The sequence below is a fragment of the Macaca mulatta genome, chromosome 17 (genome assembly GCF_049350105.2).
Source record: "Macaca mulatta isolate MMU2019108-1 chromosome 17, T2T-MMU8v2.0, whole genome shotgun sequence".
NCBI lineage: Eukaryota > Metazoa > Chordata > Mammalia > Primates > Cercopithecidae > Macaca > Macaca mulatta.
In genome coordinates, this window is record NC_133422.1 from 9,544,024 (window position 1) to 9,565,667 (window position 21,644).

At 41.5% G+C, this 21,644-nt stretch overlaps 1 protein-coding gene across 3 annotated transcripts in view; it reads right to left on the bottom strand.

Moving 5' to 3' along the window:
- LOC114673599 (uncharacterized) overlaps positions 1–21,246 on the bottom strand; it is a 185,106-nt gene extending 163,860 nt beyond the window's left edge. The window contains exon 1 of one of the 3 annotated variants that reach the window (XR_013407832.1): positions 21,205–21,246. The gene's annotated coding sequence lies outside the window, so the exon portion shown is untranslated. The remainder of the gene's footprint in view (positions 1–21,204) is intronic. The other 2 variants (XR_013407833.1, XR_013407835.1) reach the window with 2 other exon arrangements.
- Positions 21,247–21,644: the final 398 nt, after the last annotated feature.

Sequence of the window (21,644 nt, forward strand, 5' to 3'; positions counted from 1 at the left end):
TTTGTTCTATTCTGCGCTACTCTATATAATTCTATTGTTTGTTCCATTCTATACAATACCTTGCATCATTTTACCATGTTCCACGATACAAGAGTAGAGTCAGTTATACTTTCATAATCTCTTTTCCAAGCTCTTACCCAGTAAGAAATGTGATGTTTTACTATGCCTCACATAAATGCACATTTCATGATAATCAATGCCATTTCCTATGGTTGTAGGATTCTGTCTCTATGATTCTACTGATACGGCTTCTTTGGGCTTTTCTTTAAGTCCTTTGCAGTGTCTGGTTTCCTAGTGAAAAGATGACTAAGGTCCCGATAAGATCCTACGAAACCAGCATCCACACAGGCTCACCTGTGTGCACTCTGCGGGCCTCCGTGTTGAAGGAGTGACAGGAAGACAGATGGCTGTCGGTGGATGGAAGGCAACAAGCACAGAGTAGATTCCAGAACTGAGACATGTACCAAGGCTCTGGCACAGCTGAGGGTCGATCCCAATTCTAGCCTCTCACAGAAAGGCAGAGGAGACTTAGCACAAAGAGCATGGAACTTTGCTTTAATAAAGCCAATGCTTACCATCCACTGTGAGGAGCTCAAGGAGAAATGGCAGTAGGCTCTAGTAATAACTACTGCTTTAAAAAATGGAAGGGAGAGGGTACATTTTCACATGGGCCATGTGGAAAGTTGGCTGGACCTGCCGCTGGACCTGACACTGGACCTGCCGTTGGACCTGCCCCTGGACCTGCCACTGGACCTGCCGCTGGACCTGTTCCTGGACCTGATGCTGGACCTACCGCTGGACCTGATGCTGGACCTGACGCTGGACCTGCCCCTGGACCTGCCACTCGGTCTGCTACTGGACTGCTAACAAATGCTGCAGATTTTTATGGAGAGAAAAGTACAATGCATCTGAGAGCAGCTGTCCCAGCTCTGGATGAAGCCGGCAGAAAAAGGAAGCAGCAGAGAGGCTGGTATCATTCAGTGGGCAGAGTCAATGACCCTCCTCTAAGTCCAGCAAAGCTCAACCTGCATGTCTGCAACTAGAAATACCAATCATAAGCCAGACCTCCTGGCAAATACCATTGACCCGCTGTAATTCTGTGTGGTGTATTATGTCCCATGTACAGGAAATTATTCACAAAGCCTTTAACCAGGAAGTACTAACATGACTTTTAATGCAATATAACAGCTTTGCACCCATTTAACATATATTTAACCCCAGTGGTATGTTTAAATATATATTTTGTAGAACATCAGGCATGTTTACCTAATGGCTCGAACTTTCACAATGTCTCTTTCCCTGAGAGGACAGCGGAGGATCCCATGCACTGTCTCCAGGAACATGCCCCTCCCAGAGAGGATTCACAAATCAAATGTGCACATGCATGCATGCACAGACACATATCACACACACACATACACATGGACACGCACACCTACATGCAATACATACATTCACACATGCACACACATTCACATAATCACATAATACGACCACATAACACATGCATACACATACACACAACACTCAAACACACACGCACAAACATACAACACTCAAACACACACGCACAAGCATACACACAACACTCAAACACACATGCATATACGTACACATTCTGACACACATACATATGTAAATGCATAGACATAACATGCACAAATATACATGTATAACTATATACACATGAGCATCCATGCATGCCTACTTGCACATATGTGCAGTCGTGCCTAAACATGTAACACATGCACACACACACATGCAACACAAATACACATGCACACATATACACATGCATGCACATGTACATTACACACAAAGGCACACATACATGCACAACACATATACATGCAATACACACTTTCATACACATAAATGCAAACACACATACTTATATACATCCCTCAAAGACCCCATTATTCAATTCTAAACAAAGTGGTTTATCCCCCAAATGTACCTTCTCGTAATTAATAAGCTCTACTGCACATTTCTTGTTTCAAATAATGAGGTCTCACACAGAGCACACACACATTTATACTCCAATACGTGTGAACATATAAATAGAAATAGGCACACGGGCACGAAGACCCTCTTCTGTAAAGGTATTCTCAAACTTGAACTGAACGAATTCTGCTAATTATAGTCAGAGTCAGCAAAGATATATATTTGACCTCGGAATGAATATACTCGTTCTTTTCGTTACCCCTGGCAACAGCAAGAATGTAAAACAGAGTTGTGCGATACCATATCACTTATTCAATCCCACTTCCTGGGATCTGACCCACTTGGAATAGCATTTCTGTCTGAGTGATTTCCTTCTGACTAAAATCATGAGATAATTCCTTCTCTTCCTGCTTTCTCTTTCCCAGGCCTTTTCACTGCCCTTTCATCATCTCGGAAACTAAATCATACTTGTCAAAATGGAACGCAAAGAAACAGCCTTAGGAGAGAATCCCACAATGGAATGGACCCAAGAGAGGAAAAAATATTCTTTTTGAAAATGTACAAAAGGAAAAGTCAAGAGGCCTGGGTTCCTTCTCATGACAGAAACAGACGTCAGCATAGCAGGTCGCTCAGCACAGTTCAGCTCTGTGTATGAAACAGAGATTCTAGTCCTTGTCCCTGTTTCAAGTTCTGTGTATGAAACAGATTCTAGCCCTTGTCCCTGTTTCATGATGTTGCAGTGAAGGTAACAAAACAGACAAAGGGCACAGGCTGCAGAAAAGGATTTTAAAAGGATGACTTTTAAAATGTGAGCCAGCTTTTCAAGGGCAAAATGAGGACATTTTCAAGTATATTAAAGCTGATTTATAAGAGATGGGTATAAAGACTCTACAAGGTCATTAGACTTTAGACTTACAAAGAAAACAAATCACATTCTCCTAGCATCACCAGTCAGGTGTTCCACAAATACTAAGAAGAGCCACTGCAACGGGGTCCACTATGAGGGGTCAAAACATAACCCATGAAGCATGGCCGAGAGCTCCTATAACCTGATTTCTAGGAATCTAATTTTAAACATCCTCACAGCTAGCACATCACAAAAATACAGAGCTCCAAATGCTGTAACACAAGTGCTAACAACACCTAGCCAAAAATATACGAGGCATTTCAGGCAAAAATCCCAGAATCAGAAGAACACAAGTTTTATAAGTTCTTCAAAAGCCGGTGCTGGTTGAGGCTCTTCTGCAGACTTCAACAAAAGACACGCTAGAATTAGCCATTGACGGTAACCCTGAGTCAACACGCACAGTGTTCGGAAAAGCACAAGGCCTGCTCTGGCTTGAGACCCCTGGGAACTTTCTCTGGACCGCACCGAGTGGACGACTTTGAGAACTCAAAATAACCAACAACCAGTCCATGAACAGAGAAAGAAGACTGCAGCCTCCCTGGGGACCTGGCTCCATGCCTGCCCCCTTTCTTCCGGATACCTTTGCCCTTCCTGGCTCCCTCCTCCACCTGGAGATGCTCTGGGTTCAGGCCCCTCTCCAGTTGTGTCTCGGTCCACAGCTGGCTACCTGTGTGAATCACCAGGCCTTGAAGGACCATCTCCACCTGCTTCCTGCACTTCCCACCCACTTCCACCATGACGCCCAGGCTCTGGCTGCTCTCAGGGATCAGGGCCGCCAGGCTCCCCACACAGGCTCCAACTGGAGTCCTGCCCCCTGGTTTTCAGCAACACTTGGAACTTTCTCCTGGAAACTCTCGGCTCTGGGCTTTCGTGAACTGCGCCATCCAGCTCTTCTCTGGACTCTAAGCAGGGCCTTTTCTGGGTCTTCCAACCCTTCCTCCATTTCCAAATGTGGGCTTTCCTTTGGCCTCCTCTCTCCAGACATGCACGCCTCACACTCTGGCTACTTGACCTGCACTTCTACCTAAGAGGCTCCCAAATGCTCCCTGCTCCAGATTTTCCCCAAGCCTCCTCCTGTATTTCCAAACTTGCAGCTTGCAGTGGTGTCTCTAAGTATCTCTGAGTCAGGTCCACACTTGCTTCTCCTGATTTCCGGCAAAGCGCAACGGCGACCTCGGGGTGCAGACTCGCAGCTTCATCCGCCTTCCTGTACTCCCTCTTCCCCTCCTGACCCAGGCACCGAATTGCTCAGCTCACTGGCTGCCTTCTCTCCTCCTCCGGCCACGGCGAGTGCCCTGCATGAGCCTGCCCTGTCACCCCTCGGCTCCACGGCATGCCGCACATCAGAGACACGATTCTCTCCGAAACCCTCAGTGGTTCCCTAGTATCCCACAGGTAAGGACTTCCACATTCTGGCCCCAATCTAACTTTCTGGCCTCAGATATGCACATGCATATTTTATCTATGCAAAGAGAGTACAGGTCTCACACCCGCTCTCATTCCTGGGCTCCTAGCTCCTCTTAAAGGTGCTGTATGAGGTACCTATGCACTTTCCAAACACTAACTGAATATGCGCTTGGAGAACACTTACTTGATAATTTTGTGGCATTGTCGGATAACGTGGACAAAGTGAGAACTACGCAGGTGTGTGGATGCTGCCTTGCCCAGACCTCACTTACCCAGACACTCCCAGATGCTCAAGGTGACCAGCCCTATTGGCGCACAGGCAGGCGCAGGCTGCACCCCCACAGCTGGGCCCCACGAGCTGAACTATAATTACGAAGCAGCTGTTTGCTCCTAAATCTGTTTATGCTGGTGCATTTGTTACACATTACTGAAACCAATAAAGTATGACTCCAAAGAGAGAATAATTGTATGAAAACTAAGTTGGATGCCTTTCAAAGACTTAATATAGGGGAATTTTTTTTTCATTTTAATCTTTTTAAAATTGCTATCAAATTAGGCTACAGTAAGCATGTCCCGTTCTCACAGAGAGAAGCCTGGTAGGATTAAAGACCACCTCCTTTGCCCTTGCCACCAGATCAGGATTTGAATCTGAACTCTACCAGTTCATTTGCTGTGAGAGTTCTGCAAACTGTTTCACCCCTGTTTGGAGCTTGTAAATCTTGTATTCTTAAGAAAAATAAAGCTATGCCTTGGTGTTTGAAATATGACTGTGGAATTTTCTCTTTCTGCCTATCTGTCTGTCTTTCTTTTTCCCTGTGCTGACTTCTGGCAGTAAAATAGAATTTCGTAGATTGTAGAGATGCTCTCCTTGGGCAACACAGAGCGCCAACATGAAGTTAATGTTTGTAAATTCTAAGAGCAAGTGCTCCAGGCCCTGATGGGAGTATGGGTGAAATTTAACCCAGGAGACTTTTAGCACTGTGCTCCGTTTAGCATTCCCACTCAGCAAGGTCCTGTCTTCAATACAACAAACTCCATGAGCAAGTGACTTCTCAGGAAAAAGGATTCAGTGTGAACCAGGGAAAAAATAGTTATGCACAAGATCTCAGCAAAAAATTAGAGGATGCTAATAAAGTGGGCTAAATGTTTTAAGCAAAGCCAGTTTTTAGGCAGGTCATGACTCACATTACAGGTTCAGAGAAACCATGAATGACAGGCAGCCTTGATTACAGTCAAAGAGCAGCTGCCCAAGATTCCAGCAACCATTAAGAAAAGGAGATGCTACAATGTAGGCCCTACAGAGCAACATCTAAGGTTAAGGTTGACATACTAAGTCTCTTTCTAGCACCATTGGGCACCTTGGGAGCAAGGAAAGTGCACAGAATCAGAGCCAGACAGATGTGGGTTTCAATTCTAACGAGCTGCTGACCTGGGGAGAGTGGCTTTCTCTTCTGGGAAATTCTGCTTTTGAATTTCCCTACCAGTTAGTGTGACTTCAGAAGGAACTTCCATCCCAAAAAATCCCGTCTCCCTGGCATAGAAATTTTGTTGGGGGTAGAAAGCTCCTGGCTGACCATCCCCTGGCTATAGAGAGGGCCCTCAGGGTGGACAAAAGCCTTCCTTGCCAAGGACTTTCAGAACTGGAATAAGGAGAAGTCTCTTTGCTCCCTGTGGACAGAGCTGGGCAGACATCAGCCAGGTGCTGCCAGCATCCTCGGTTCCGGCCCCAGGGAATAAGCCAGTCTGAGAGAATAAAGTGGACACAGACAGAGAAATCAAAGAGGAGCCACAAAGTAAGAGTTAGTAGCCCTCGATCCCTTTTCCAGTGCTCACTAGCCCTCACCCCCGTTTTTTGCTGTCACCACTTCATCTTGGGTTTCTGTCACTTACGTCCAACAGTCCTGATTCACACAGCTTTCCCATGCTAGGACCATTCTACCCTGTTTCAGTGAGGAATAATTAGAAGCACCTTGAGAAAACAGTGCCCCAAAGGATTGCAGAAAAGACAGAGAGCAACATCTGACAAACACTTGGATTTTAAAATGTGTAGCTGTTGGGCTTAGAGGATTTGACTATGGTCATTTAGTACAGAATAAAATTTAATCCTGCCAGAATTTTGAGGAGACCTTCGAAACCAGCTGCATGCATGCCTGTGGCATGGTAGAAAGTGCTTTCTCTACAGCATAAACAGTGTACTCTCAAGAGAAGAGGACTTTCTCACAATTTACATGTTTGTAAGAAAATACAGTGTATTAGGGTTCTCCAGAGGGAGAGAACTAATAGGACATATGTACATACAAAAGAGAGTTTATTAAGGAGAATTGACTCACACGATCACGAGGTGAAGTCCCACGATAGGTCATCTGCAAGTTGAGGAGCCAGGAACCCAGCAGTGGCTCAGTCCCAGTTTCAAAGCCTCAAAAATAGGAAAGCCGTGGCCGAAGGTTCAAGAGCCCTTGGCAAACCACTGGTGTAAGTCCAAGAGTCCAAAGGCTGAAGAAGCTGGATACTGATGTTCGAGGGCAGGAAGCATCCAGCACGGGAGAAAGATGAAGGCTGGAAGACTCAGCAAGCCAGCTTATCCCACCTTCTGCCTGCTTTTGTTCCAGTTGCACTGGCAGCCGATTGGATGGTACCCACCCAGATTGAGGGTGGGTCTTCCTCTCCCAGTCCACTGACTCAGGTGTTAATCTCCTCTGGCAACACCCTCACAGACACACCCAGAAACAATACTCTACCAGCTATCTAAGCATCCTTCAATCCAACCAAGTTGACACTTAATATTGACCATCACACACAACTATAGGAAAATGATGAGAGATGCTCACAAAGGTTTAGATACATATATGTCTATCATGGAGTCATTTATCATAGCAAAAGAGGAAATTTCAGATACCCATAAGCAAAGGGTTGGTTAAATACATTAAGATGCTTTTGCTGCTGGAAAGAGGGGTCCCGATCCAACCCCGGGAGAGGGTTATTGGAACTCGCACAGCAAGGAATTCAAGACAAGACACAGAGTGCAGTGAGAAGAGGTAGCTTACTGAAGGCTACTCAGCTACCGGATAGGGCATCCTCAGAAAGTGTCTTTGTTTTAAACTCTTCTCATACAGGGGTCTTATCTACGTAAAAGATGAATTATGTCTACCCGCAGATGGGCTGACAGTGAGACAAATTTTAGTAATTTGCCAATTTTTAAAAGGTTATCTTTGGCATTTTTGTGCGTAAGTACATCAACGCATGACTGTAATTATTTTAAAAGCATATTTTGTTATGTGATATTAGGACATCTGGGCATTTCGTTATCATAGGAGTCTGTCCTTGTGGGCATTATTAGGCTGCTTCCTTAGTTGTAAACATCTTATGACCATGGGTTGTGACTGGCAAGGAATGTGCCTTGGTAGTTTTAAGATAGAGTTGATTTTAAAATGCTGTCACCCTAGCTCTGCTATGCTCTTGTTTCCCTACCGCCTTCACATAATGGAATATTAAACAGTCATTAAATATCATGCTTTCAAATAGCATTTAAAATTGTAGAAGGTACTCAGACTATATTATGAGAATGGGGTCTAATATTTTGTCTGTAATATACTTCCAATTTTTATATATACATACTCATGTGCATATCTGCAAATATAAGGCTATATTATATTCACACATACATGTAATATATATATTCAGGGCAGAAACATATACAAATATTGTCCCTACAGAAAGTTTTAATTCTTTTGTATACTTACCTCAATTTTCTACATTGAAAATTTACAATAAACTCAATAGATGCTATTAAAAATTAGAATTTTACCAAAAACCAAAATTGTTTGGGACAAATCTATACAAGTCAAGGAACATCCAAGCCTCCCTTCTCAACTCCTGCTGTCTCTTGTGGTTTGTTAGGAAAGGGCTCAGGCCTGGCATCCAACTGTTGACAAGATTTTCAGGCCATTGGCACTAGGTAAGAAGGTAATCAGGGTAACAAGCTCTGAAAGGTGATAAGAACCTGTCCTCCGCATGAGTATTTGAAAATAAAAATACTGTTGACCCTTGAACAATGTAGGATTGAACTGGACGGGTCCACTCATACATGGATTTTTTTTTTAAATATAAAAGTCACACCAAGGGTGCCTGCCTCTCCCAACTCCCTTTCCATCTCCTCCATTTCTTCAGCCTCTGCCAGCCCTGAGAGAGCAAGACCAACCCCTCCTCTTCTTCCTCCTCCTCCTCAGCCTACTCAGTGTGAAAATGAGGATGATGACCATGATGATAATCCACTTTCACATAATGACCAGTAAATATATTTTGTGTTCCTTGCGATTTTCTTAATGATATTTTCTGTCCTTTAGCTTACTCTATGGTAAGAATACAATCTATAATACTAGTAACATACAAAATATGTGTTAACTAACTGTTTGTGTCATCAGTAAGGCTTCTGATCAACAGTAGGCTATTGACAGTTAAGTTTTGAGGGCTTATACATGAATTTTCCACCATGTGAGGAGTTGGCACCCCTAAGCCCCATGTTGTCCCAGGGTTAACTATATTAAAGTAAGTGTGAGGCGGTCCAACAAATTGTTTTTTTCCCCAAGCTGTTCTGATTCCCTTCAGTCTTTTTTCCCTTTCATACCACATTTTCCAACAACTGTCTTCAGGTTCTCCTATTTAGCTGAAGATTTAGGCACAAGCAGCTTGTCAGGTGAGCATTCGAGCCCTGATAGTGACCTCTCACCTGAGCCTTGGTCATCATTATCACCAAGAGGATGCTTCCTCACTCACCTTTCCGGTTTAGATGTCTTTCTGATTTGAAGGCCAGCGGCATGGGTTTCTGTAGTGTTTGGAAGTTTTTTGTGTGCCATGAAGCAAGTACTTAACTAACTTCCCATACCTTTGCTACATTTTTTTAGCATATGAATGTCATATCCATTGACATTTAAATTTATAAAGCACATGAGAACATTCTGGAACATATAGTATGTTATGGGCTGCACTGCATCCTCCTCAAAATTATATCTTGAAATCCTAATCCCCAATGTCTCTGAATGTAATTTGGGGATGGGGAGACAAACAAGTTAAAATGAGGTCATTAAGGTGGGCCTTAATCCAATCTGACTGGTGTCCTTAGGAGAAGAAGAGATTAGGACATACAGAGACAGACACCAGGGAGGCTTACTCACAGACCACGTGAGGACATGATGAGAAGACGGCTGTCTGCAAGTCAAGGAGAGAGGCCTCAGAACAGACCAAACCTGCAGGCATATTGATCTTAGACTTCTCTGCTCCAGAACTATGACATAGTAAGTGTCTGTCGTTTAAGCCTTCCAGTCTGTGGTATTTTGTTACAGAAGCCCGAACAGACTAATATAGTGGAAATCATATTTAAACAGAAGATTGGCTGTCAGAGCTGAAAGAGACGACTAACAATGGCCCAAGCAAACCTCTGGTTTTACAGCTACACGGGGAGCCCCATGCAGCCCTCAAGGTCACAGGACCAAGCAGAGGCAGAACCAGGCCCTCTTATTGACAGTGCCAGGCTCTTTTCAGGACGTAAGATTGAAGCTTCCATTTGTTTATTTATCAATTTGTTGCTTTTAAGGTGTTTCCTACAATTGCTGTCCTCCCTCTTGGCTCCTGTGCCCAACGCGGAACATAGGAAAGTCTTCGAGAGTCTCCACGTCATCCTCGTCCCTGTCATTTGCCGTTCAGTAGATGTGCTGCCAACACAAGCAATCCACTTGCTCTGACTGATAGGAGCACAATGCTATCAGCTCCCGAAGGCTGGGACGTCCCACTGTGAGCAGAGTGGCAGAGAGGAAAAAAAGCAGAGCTTTTGGCATTGGACAGGCATGGGTGTGAATCTGAACTCCCTCATCAACCAACTATGTGACCTTGGTCAAGTTAGTGAACCTCTTAAAGGCTCCGTAAAGGAGGACAACAATGTTTAGCCTTGACCGATCACTGTGAGGATGAGATGAGGTGGTGCGTAAAAGGAAATGTCAGATCACTAGCTCCCTCCTCCCCTCTCTTCTTTCTTCTATCCTCTGACTCTTCCTTTCTCTCTCCTTCTTGTGAAAAGAAAGGAAATCAAAGAAAGTGTAGCAAGGCCTGTACCGAGGTCCCTGACTCTCTTCCATGGCCATTTCCACCAAAACACATGTGTCTCTCTCAACCAGGGAACACCTGCCTGTAAACCATAGGGCTCTGGGTGGCACTGGAGGTGGCTCACCTGATTAATGCGCTTTGTTGGGTTTAGCTAATGTCTGCAGGGATTTGATTTGACAGAAGCCATCCCCTTCTTTGGTTTTCTAGAAGGGTGTGCCATGTGAGTGATGTGCCATCCTGGGCCAAGCCTAACCACAGTAGTTTTTTCATCTGAAAATCCTCATCACAGATAAGGCTTTCTTGCTGCATTAAGATAGAAAAAGGTATAAGAGATTTCATCCCACTTGAACACCTCAGAAGCTTCAACTCTATGAAGCATAAATATAAGCCTTGTATATATTATATTTGAAGACATTTTGGACTTCTAAACAGTTTGCCCATTCCCTAGACGTCCCATTCCTGCCTTGAAATACCCTAACCTCACAGCCTTAGAATTAGGTCTCTTCTGTTTGCATTTGACACAGAACATTCCTACAAGAGTGGGCTATCAGGGGTGTGTGGACAATACAGTGGCTGAGAACACACATAGTAGAGACAGAGTGACTTTCAGCAGGTCACTGAACTCTCTAGGCCTCAGCTTCCTCATCACAAAAATGAGACATCTAATGAGCTTCTGTAAAAATTGAGATAAAGTCTGAAAACTCCCTAAGAAGTGCCTGGCACATAATAATAATAACTTCATAAAAGCTGCCTTTCATTATTGTGGTCACCATAAATAATTTTCACCTAATGCATGCTCTGCTGGTATAAGAAAACACCAGCAGAACACCTTCATCAGTGCCTGGCCATTTTATTGTTTGACTAGTAGATTTTAAAGTGGAAAAGAGCCACAGGAGCAGTGGTATTTATAAACGGCTTTTTATTGTGAACTCATGGCACACCCCCAAGATGACAAGCTGATAGGACTCTGCCATCAACACTATCTTGTAAAGGTTTGCTGTGATTCACAGCATGGGAAGCTATTGCTCATGCTAAGGGTATCTCCAAGAGGACAGTTCCCCAACCTCACTACTATGAAAATTTGGGCCAGATAATTCTTTGTTGTTGTTGCCTTGAGACTTGTAGGATAGGTAGCAGGATCCCTGGCCTCTACCCACCAGATACCACGACCAAAAATGTCTTCAGACATCTCCAATGTCCCCTGGAAGGCAAAATCAGCCTCTACTGAGAGCCACTGGCCCAGAGGAATATCTGGTTGTCTTGCAGTAGATATTGGATGCTGTCTTTTGGGTGAAAAGAGCCTTCCTGATCCCCACCAGCAGGGCTGAGAGTCAGTTGGTGAGCACAAGTTCAACTGAACCATTGCATGTAGCTCAGCACCTGTTTTGATTGGTTGATGCCTGTGCCATGTTGGCTGTTAAATATGCTTAATATAAATCCTGCATGCTGGTGAGCCTTTGGTTGAGGTCTCTTTAAGGAAGTAAAGATTGAAGCAGATCTTAGTCGTTCATGTAGCAGAGACAAAGTTCACTCAAAGAGCAGCACGGTGACTAAAGGTAGTCAGATGGTTGTTACTGTACCTGAACGGCATCCAACGATGCCTCTATATGGTCTTTTCACCCATTGTCATCTTCTCCTCCATCTTTCCCAATCATACTACAGAATGGGATTTCAGATGACTTGACCATATTGATGACCACAAGCCTCAAACTCTTGAGCTCCTTCACCTCCTGAGGAGCTAGAACTACAGACATGTGCCACTGCACCCAGGTCTGCGCTGGTTTTAAAAGATGCTTCTCCTCTAAATATTTCTGTAAATAGAAATATAGCACTTCTGATACTGTGTCCTTAGGCTGCGGAGTGGTGCACACATATCGTGTTTCTCTGCGGGATGGTTCGAGACTTCGGGCCCCAGAGCACTCATAGTGGGGATGGTGACCTGTTATTAAAGTGAAAGACATCCAGAAGTGTAGCCACTGGTGTTTGATCTATGCCCAGAAGAGCACTCCAATAGGACAAAAATGAGGAAACAAAACAAACCAAAAAACCCAAGTGACTGGAGTACCAATGAATTCAGGACCAAGGGAAAGGTTGCAGATAAATTAGGTTGGCTGATCTCTCTAAAATTAGCCCACTTGCCAAATAGAGTCACTCAACTGCAACAAGCAACAACAGAATTATTGCCATGTTGTTAAAACCGTGAGAATAATAGGTCACATCAGGCAGGCTTTTTTGAAAGATCAGTTTTAATCAAGGTATGCTTTTTGATCAGAGCATTGGGCCACGTTTCTAGAAATGAGCCGGGAATTCAGTGCAGCTGATCCAGATCCTTGGCAAACTGCATGGAAACGTGGGTCTCTGAAAACAAGACTCCGAAATTACAGTCAAGACAGAGGGGAAATGGTCTTACTAACATCCCCAATTTGCAGAGCTCCTTGTCCTCCCGTAGTCCAGGCTGTGATTCCTCAGTGATTCCTTTGGGTCTGTCCACATGCTATTTCTCACCTGGATCTTTCTTTCCTCCCACTTACCTTACCCGACACCCTATTCATTTACTACCTATAGGACTGTGAATATGTTATTTAACTCCTCTGTGCCTCAATTTTGTTTCTCTAAAATGGACAAAACACTGGTTTTTATTTCAGAGGTTGTGGTGAAGAATAAGTGAGTTAATATATGTGAGGTGCTTTGCATAGTGCCTGGTACATAGCGAGCATTTGATAAATATTAGCTATTGATATAAGAATTGAGCCAGGCATGGTAGAAAGCATGCCTGTAGTGCCAGCTACTCCGGAGGCTGAGGCAAGAGGATCACTTGAGCCCAGGAGTTCAAGGCTGCAGCGAAATATGATTGTGCCACTGCACTCCAGCCTGTGCAACAAGTGAGATTCTGTCTCTAAAAGGAAAAAGAAAGAATTACTACTCAAGCTTCACATGAGCTTCCTCTAATAAGCCTCTCCGGAAGCCCTACAGCAGGACATTTGCCCTGTTACGTGTTCCCATAGTACATGGTATAAGTTATGCATCATATCCTTAGGGGCTGCCCCTAAAATCTTTAAGAATACACCTCCTAGATTCTTAGTGCAGCCTTGGGTTGCACCTGTAAACCAGACAGCTGCAAATAAAACCTTTAATCTCTGGGTATAATTATTGATCCAGTGGTGGGCACGAACCAACTGAATAGTTGAAGGATTGCTATGGAGACTGAGAGAGAGAGAATTTCTTTTTATATGAGATCTTAGGATCTCATTATAATTAGGATAATGTATTTCTGGAGTTGCAGGGGGCTATCTTTGCCAGCAAGAAAGCCTGCCCGAGAAGAAAGCAAAGGTCAGAGAGACACAGAGATAGGGGCAGAGGCAGACAGGATTACACCACTGGTGTGCTGGATCCAGTCAAACCTGAAGACATCTGAATCCAGGGCTATCGTGCAGTCAGTAAGTAGACTCTTTTTATTTAAGCTAGCTTGAATTTGGATTCTCTCACTTGTCACCAAGAGTTGATTAATACAGTCAACTACATTAATCAAATACATTAATAATGTCTCATTCATAACACCTATCACATTTCATCATTAATTGCTTGTCTGTCTTTCCCATCTAGGCTATAAATTCCGTAAAGGCAGTGTCCTATCTTCCCACCATTGTGTGCCATGCAGAATGTCGGCCTGGAGCAGGCACTCAAACATTGCATGGTTGTGTGAATGCTGAATGGCTTGATGAAAATGACAGGTTCTACGTGAAACAGTGACGTAAGGATAAAGCCACACTGTCTTCTCCCCAACTCCTCCCCAACTGCCCAACTGGATGCAGATCGGAAATCTCATTATCCCCAACAGACAGACAGCTTCCATTTCATTGTCTCCTATTCCCCTCTTTTTTTTTTTTTTTTTTTTTTTTTGGAGATGGAGTCTCACTCTGTCGCCGAGGCTGGAGGCTGGAGTACAGGGTCGTGATCTTGGCTCACTGCAACCTCTGCCTCCAGGGTTCAAGCGATTCTTCTCCTGCCTCAGCCTCCCTAGTAGCTGGGATTACAGGTGTGTGCCACCACAGCTGGCTAATTTTTGTATTTTTAGTAGAGATGGTGTTTCACCATGTTGGTCAGGCAGGTCTCGAACTCCTGACCTCGTGATCCACCCACATCAGCCTCCCAAAGTGCTAGGATTGCAGGCGTGAGCCACTGCGCCTGGCCCCATTCCCCTCATTTCTGGATGCCCTGAGATCATTGCAGGCTGTTGGAAATCAGGGTCTCCAATCCCCTACTACAAGGTTCCGTTCCAGAGAAGGGAGATACGAATACTTGAAGGAAGCATTCCTGAGCACATGGGATTTACCAGTCACCGTCACTTTTTAAAAGAATTTTCAGACAAATATTTATATACATATTAAAAATTTCCTTGGAACAACTGGAGATATTAGGTATGAGACTGAGGAAGGGATGATTTGTTCTGCCTTCTTCCTCTGAGATACGTGTTTCCACAGGTCACAGCTGCTCACCGTTTCAAATGGTCAAACACAGAAACAAATAATCCTTCCTCTATGTTAGTCAGGAGTCACTCAATTGTAAGTCATCCATAAGATTAAACAAGGTGTAAAAGAATTTTAGAAATTTTGAAATTTCATCATTGTGTGACTGAAATGTTTAGGATTTGAGCCACGTGTATATATGGCTAGAGCCAGGTCCTCAAAATCTGTCTCATTCTCTCTATCTCACAGTTTCCCTGGTGACTTTATGATTTTCTGTCAGATCTCTCCATTGGTAGGAAGAATGGTCTTTACAGATTGCACGATAGATGGAGATCCCTTGCAGCCATCATTTCAGCCCTGTGAAAGGCCTCCGATTGGCCCTGCTAGGGTCCTGTGCCCAAGTATGTGCCTCTCTCACGATTCCGGTGAGAATGGTATTCTGAGTGATCGAGACTGATCTAATGAGAACATCTGCAGAGCACAGGGATAGTCTACCTGAAGCAGAAACGGAGGAACCCTTCAGAAGAAACTCCACCTTAGGGGAAAAAGTCCAAGTCCACAGTCTGGTTCAAGGCTAGCTTCAAGGAGGACGGGCATTCCTGATGATAGCCTGTTTGCTCATATTGTGTCCTTCAGCCTAGTTCCCAGGATTCATGGGGGAGAGGAGACTAAGGAAATGAGACAGAGTGAAGCATGACAAGTCTATCCAGGCAGTGAGGGCACAGGCAGCACCAATGTGTGGTGTTGTGTGGCTGTGCGACAGAACTGGCCACACTGGACGTGAAGCTTACTTTCCCTATCTGGAGTAACACTGGAGCATAGGGCAGACATAGTTGGAGAGATGACTGGGGTTGAACTGTGGATGAGGTACAGATCCTCTTGGACCCTCCGGGAGTGAGTTGGGAGATGTTCGAATGAGTGAGGGTGTGGCATACGTAGTGGATACCTGATCATTCCTTGTCTGCTCACCTTTCTTTCCTTCAGGAGTGGATTTTTCCTCTATCTCAGGATGCTTATGGAGCTGCCAATCTCCCCCAGCCCCGACAGCCCTCATAGTCCACAGAGGTAAGTCTGTGACCCAGGCTAACCAACAAGAGAATTCACCAACCAAGTTTCTTCTGTCTTCAGGAGACTCACCTAACACATAAAGACTTACACAAACTTAAGGTAGAGGGATGGAAAAAGATATTCCATGCCAATGGACACCAAAAGCAATTAGGAGTAAATATTCTTATATCAGACAAAACCGACTTTAAAGCAACAACAGTTTAAAAAGGCAAAGAAGGACATTATATAATGATAAAAGGACTAGTCCAACAGGAAAGTATCACAATCTAAATATATATGCACCTCACACTGGAGCTCCCAAATTTATAAAACAATTAGTACTAGACCTAAGAAATGAGATCGACAGCAATACAGTAATTGTGGGAGACTTCAGTACTCCACTGATAGCACTAGACAGGCCATTAAGACAGAAAGTCAACAAAGAAACAATGAACTTAAACTATACCCTAGAACAAACTGACTTGACAGATATTTACAGAACTTTCTACCCAACAATTGCAGAATATACAGTCTATTCATCATCACATGGAACATTCTCCAAGACAGACCATAAAACAAGTCTCAATAAATTTAAGATGATCAAAATTATATCAAGTCCTCTTCTGACCACAGTGGAATAAAATTGGAAATCAACTCCAAAAGGATCCCTTAAAACCATGTAAATATGTGGCAATTAAATAACTTGCTCCTAAATGATCATTGGGTCAACAATGAAATCAATTTAGAAATTTAAAAAATTCTTTGAACTGAATGATAATAGTGACGCAACCTATCAAAACCTCTATGATATAGCAAAAGCAATGCTAAGAGGAAAGCATTGAGTGCCTATATCAAAAAGCCTGAAAGAGCACAAATAGACAATCTAAGGTTATACCTCAAGGAACTAGAGAAACAGAACAAACCAAACCAAAACCCAACAAAAGAAAAGAAACAACAAAGATTAGAAACAACAACAAAGAAATTAAAATTAAAAATGAAATTAAATGAAATTAAAACAACAAAGAAAAACAATACGAAAGATAAAGTAAGCAAAAAGCTAGTTCTTTGAAAAGATAAACAAAATCGATAGACCATTAGCAGGATTAACCAAGAAAAGAAGAGGGAAGATCCAAATAAGCTCAATTAGAAATGAAACAGGAGATATTACAACTGATACCACAGAAATACAAAAGATCATTCAAGGCTACTATGAACACCTTTATACACACAAACTAGAAAATATAAAGAAGATGGATAAATTCCTGGAAGCATACAACCCTCCTAGATTAAACCAGAAAGAAATAGATACTCTGAACAGACCAATAGCAAGCAGCAAAATTGAAACAGCAATAAAAAAAAATTGTCAACAAAAAAGCCTAGGATGAGACAGACTCATAGCTGAATTCTATCAGACATTCAAAGAAGAATTGGTAGCAACCCTACTGACACTATTCTACAAGCTAAAGAAAGAGGGCATCTTCTTTAAATCATTCTATGAAGCCAGCATCACCGTAATACCAAAATCGGGAAAGGATATAACAAAAAAAGAAAACTACAGACCAATATCCCTGATGAACATAGATGCAAATATCCTTAACAAAATACTAGGTAACTGTACTCAACAGCATATAAAAAGATAATCCATAATAATCAAGTGGGTTTCATACCAGGGATGCAGGAGTGGTTTAACATATGCAATCCTGTTTATGTGATACAACACATAAATAAAATTAAAAGAAAAGCACATGATCATCTCAATAGACACAGAAAAAGCATTTGACGAAATCCAGCATTGCTTTAAGATTAAAATCCTCAGTAAAATCAGCACAGAAGGGACATACTTTAAGGTAATAAAATCCATCTATGACAATCCCACAGCCAACATTACACTGAATGGGGAAGAGGTGAACACATTCCCCCTGAGAACTGGAGCAAGACAAGGATGCCCACTTTCACCACTTCTATTCAACATAGTACTGGAAGTTTTAGCCAGAGCAATCGGACAAGAGAAAGAAATAAAGAGCATCCAAATTGGTAAAGAGGAAGTCAAACTCTTGCTGTTTGCCAATGATATGATCATATATCTAGAAAATCCTAAAGACTCATCCAAAAAGCTCCTAGATCTGATAAATTAATTCAGTAAAGTTTCAGGATACAAAAATCAATGTACACAAATCAGTAGCACTGCTATATACCAACAGTGACCAAGCTGAGATTCAAATAAAAAACTCAATCTCCTTTACAATAGCTTCAAATAAAATAAAATAAAATACTTATGAATATATGTAACCAAGGTGGTGAAAGACCTCTACAAGGAAAACTATAAAATACTGCCAAAAGAAATCATAGATGACACAAACAAATGGAAACACATTCCCCACTCATGAAAGGGTAGAATCAATATTGTGAAAATGACCATACTGCCAAAAGCAATCTACAAATTCAATGCAATTCCCATCAAAATACCACCATCAGTCTTCACAGAACTAGAAAAAACAGTCTTAAAATCCACATGTAACCAAAAAATAGCCTGCATACCCAAAGCATGACAAAGCAAAAAGAACAAATCTGGAGGCATCACATTACCTGACTTCAAACTATACTATAAAGCTATAGTCACCAAAACATCATGGTACTGGTATACAAATAGGCACATAGACCAATGGAACAGAATAGAGAACTCAGAAATAAAGCCAAATACTTACAACCAACTGATCTTTGACAAAGCAAACAAAAACCTAAAGTGGGTAAAGGACACCCTATTCAACAAATGGTGCTGGGATAATTGGCAAGCCACATGTGGAAGAATGAAACTGTATCCTCATCACTCATCTTATACAAAAATCAACTAAAGGTGGATCAAAGATTTAAATTTAAGGCCTGAAACTATAAAAATCCTAGAAGATAACATAAAAAAACCTTCTAGACATTGGCTTAAGCAAAGACTTCATGGACAAGAACCCAAAAGCAAATGTAACAAAAACAAAGATAAATAGATGGGACTTAATTAAACTAAAAAGCTTCTGCACAGCAAAAGAAATAATCAGCAGAGTAAACAGACAACCCACAGAGTGGCAAAATCTTCACAAATATGCATCTGACAAAGGACTAATATCCAGAATCTATGAAGAACTCAAACAAATTAGCAAGAAAAAAACAAACAATTCCAGCAAAAAGTGGGCTAAGGACATGAATAGATAATTCTCAAAAGAAGGTATACAAATGGCCAACAAACATATGAAAAAATGCTTGATATTACTAATTGTCAGGGAAATGTAAATCAAAATCGCAATGCAATATCACCTTACTTCTGCAAATATGGCCATAATAAAAAAATCAAAAAATAATAAATGTTGGCATGGATGTGGTGACAAGAAACATTTTTACACTGCTGTTGAAAATGTAAACTAGTGCAACCACTATGGAAAACAGTGTGGTGATTCTTTAAAGAACTAAAAGTAAATCTGCCATTTGATCCAGCAATGTTACTACTGGATATCTACCCAGAGGAAAATAAGTGATTATACGAAAAAGATACTTGCACACACGTTTATGGCAGCACAATGCATAATTGCAGAAATATGAAACTAGCCCAAATGCCCATCAATCAATGAGTGGATAAAGAAAATATATATGGAATACTACTCAGCCATAAAAAGAACAAAATAATGTCATTCACAGCAACTTGGATGGAATTTGAGACCATTATTCTAAGTGAAGCAACTCAGGAATGGAAAACCAAACATCATATATTCTCATTCATAAGTGGGAGCTAAGCTACGAGGACGCAAAGGCATAACAATGATACAATGAACTTTGGGGACTCAGGGAAAAGGTTGGGAGGGGGTGAGGGATAAAAGACTACACATTTGGTACAGTGTACATTGCTTAGGTGATAGGTGCACCAAAATCACTCAATTTACTGCTAAAGAATTTATCAATGTAACCAAACACCGCCTGTTCCCCAAAAACCTACTGAAATAAAAAATTAAAATTAAAATTAAAAAAGAATTTTCCCTGCAGTTGTTCTTAGCTTTAAGTTTTTATGTCTTCTGCTGTACGGACTTTTCATTTGTATCTAGTTATCTTTCCTTTTGTTATTTCTCTAATTGCTTCTGTCCTTAGAAAGTTTTTTTCTGACTAGAGATTATTCATTCATTCATGTAAAATAAATTTTACAGCTTCTTTTATTTTCAGTTGTTTAATTTATGACAAATTTACTCCAGTGTATGCAATGAAGTAAGAATATGAATCTCAGTTTTATATTTTACAAACACCATTTGCTGAAGAATCAATTTCTTAATGACTTGTGATGAGTCATTTATCAAACATTAAGCTTATGTTTTGGGGGTTTACTCTATTTAGGCTCTTCCATGGAATTCTTGTTAATTATTATCTCATTTTTCTTTGGACAACTTAGTGACGTAGCTTGCTATCAAGTAGGTAAAGTCTTCTGTCTTCCCATTTCTCTTTCTAAAATTCTTATTTTTCATGCTGATTTATTCCGAGAATCATTTTACCACATTCTTCCTCGCCATACACAGAACTCCGGAATGTTGAATGGAATTACTTTAAGACTACATATGAATTTAAGAAGAATGTATACCTTTGCTGTAGTCCTTTTATCCACTGGGAATATAAAATATCTCTCAAATAAGGTCCAGGCAAGGAAATAAATCTGAGCATCTACTAAAATTAGTAAATCTTATAAGATCTACTCCTATAAGGAGATACCCTCTTCTGCATTTAGCTGGGACCCCAAGGGCAATGTTTCATGATGGGATGAAAAAGAAATAAAAACTGATATGCAAATGGAAACAATGGAGAAACCTCCTTGTCTTGAACTTGACACTTATTGGAGGGGTAATAGCAGTCTTTATTGAGAATTCATCACCTCGATCTGGACCCCATGTAAATTTTGGTACAAGTTCATACTGGTAATGATCTGAACAGTCTCAAGCCAGGATTAAATTTAAAGAAGTCTCATATTGGCAGTGCCTCCTAGTTGCTGGCAAAAACAAACACAAATCTTATTTAAAAGAGTGTACCTTCAAGCAAGGTACATGGGAAAAATTCCCATGAATAAATGCCTAAATAAAATGATCAACTCCTAATTTTAAACCAACTAAACACAGACTAAAAAAGCACCATCAGTGAAATAATCAGTAACAAGTGACAATAGAAACAGATGTGCAAAAACTTCAGATAGAGAAATATCACACCCAGGATATAAAATAACTATCTTTAGCAGTGTTAAAGAAATAATAGATGTTTTTTAAAAATGGAATAGAACTCTAGAAATGAAAAATATAATCACTGAAACTCAATTGATCACACCTCCATGGTGGCTGTTATCAAAAAAAAAAAAAAAAAAAAAAAAAAAACCAGAAAATAAGTGTTGGTGAAGATGCACAGAAATTAGAATCCTTGTGCATTGTTGGTGGGAATGTAAAATGGTGCAGCTACTATGGAAAACAGTGTGTGGTTTCCCAAAATATGAAACATATAATTACTATATGGTTCAACAATCCCCTCTCTGGATATATACCCAAAAGAAATGAAAGCAAAGACTCAGTTACAATCATGTGTCATTTAATGATGGGAATACGTTCTCAGAAATGTATCGTTAGGCAGTTTATCGTTGTGTGAACATCATAGAGCATACTTACACAAACCTAGAAAATAGAGCCTACTATAAACCTAGGCTACAAACCTGTACTATACACACGCATGTTTCCTTACTGAATATTGTAGGCAATTGTAACACAATGGTAAGT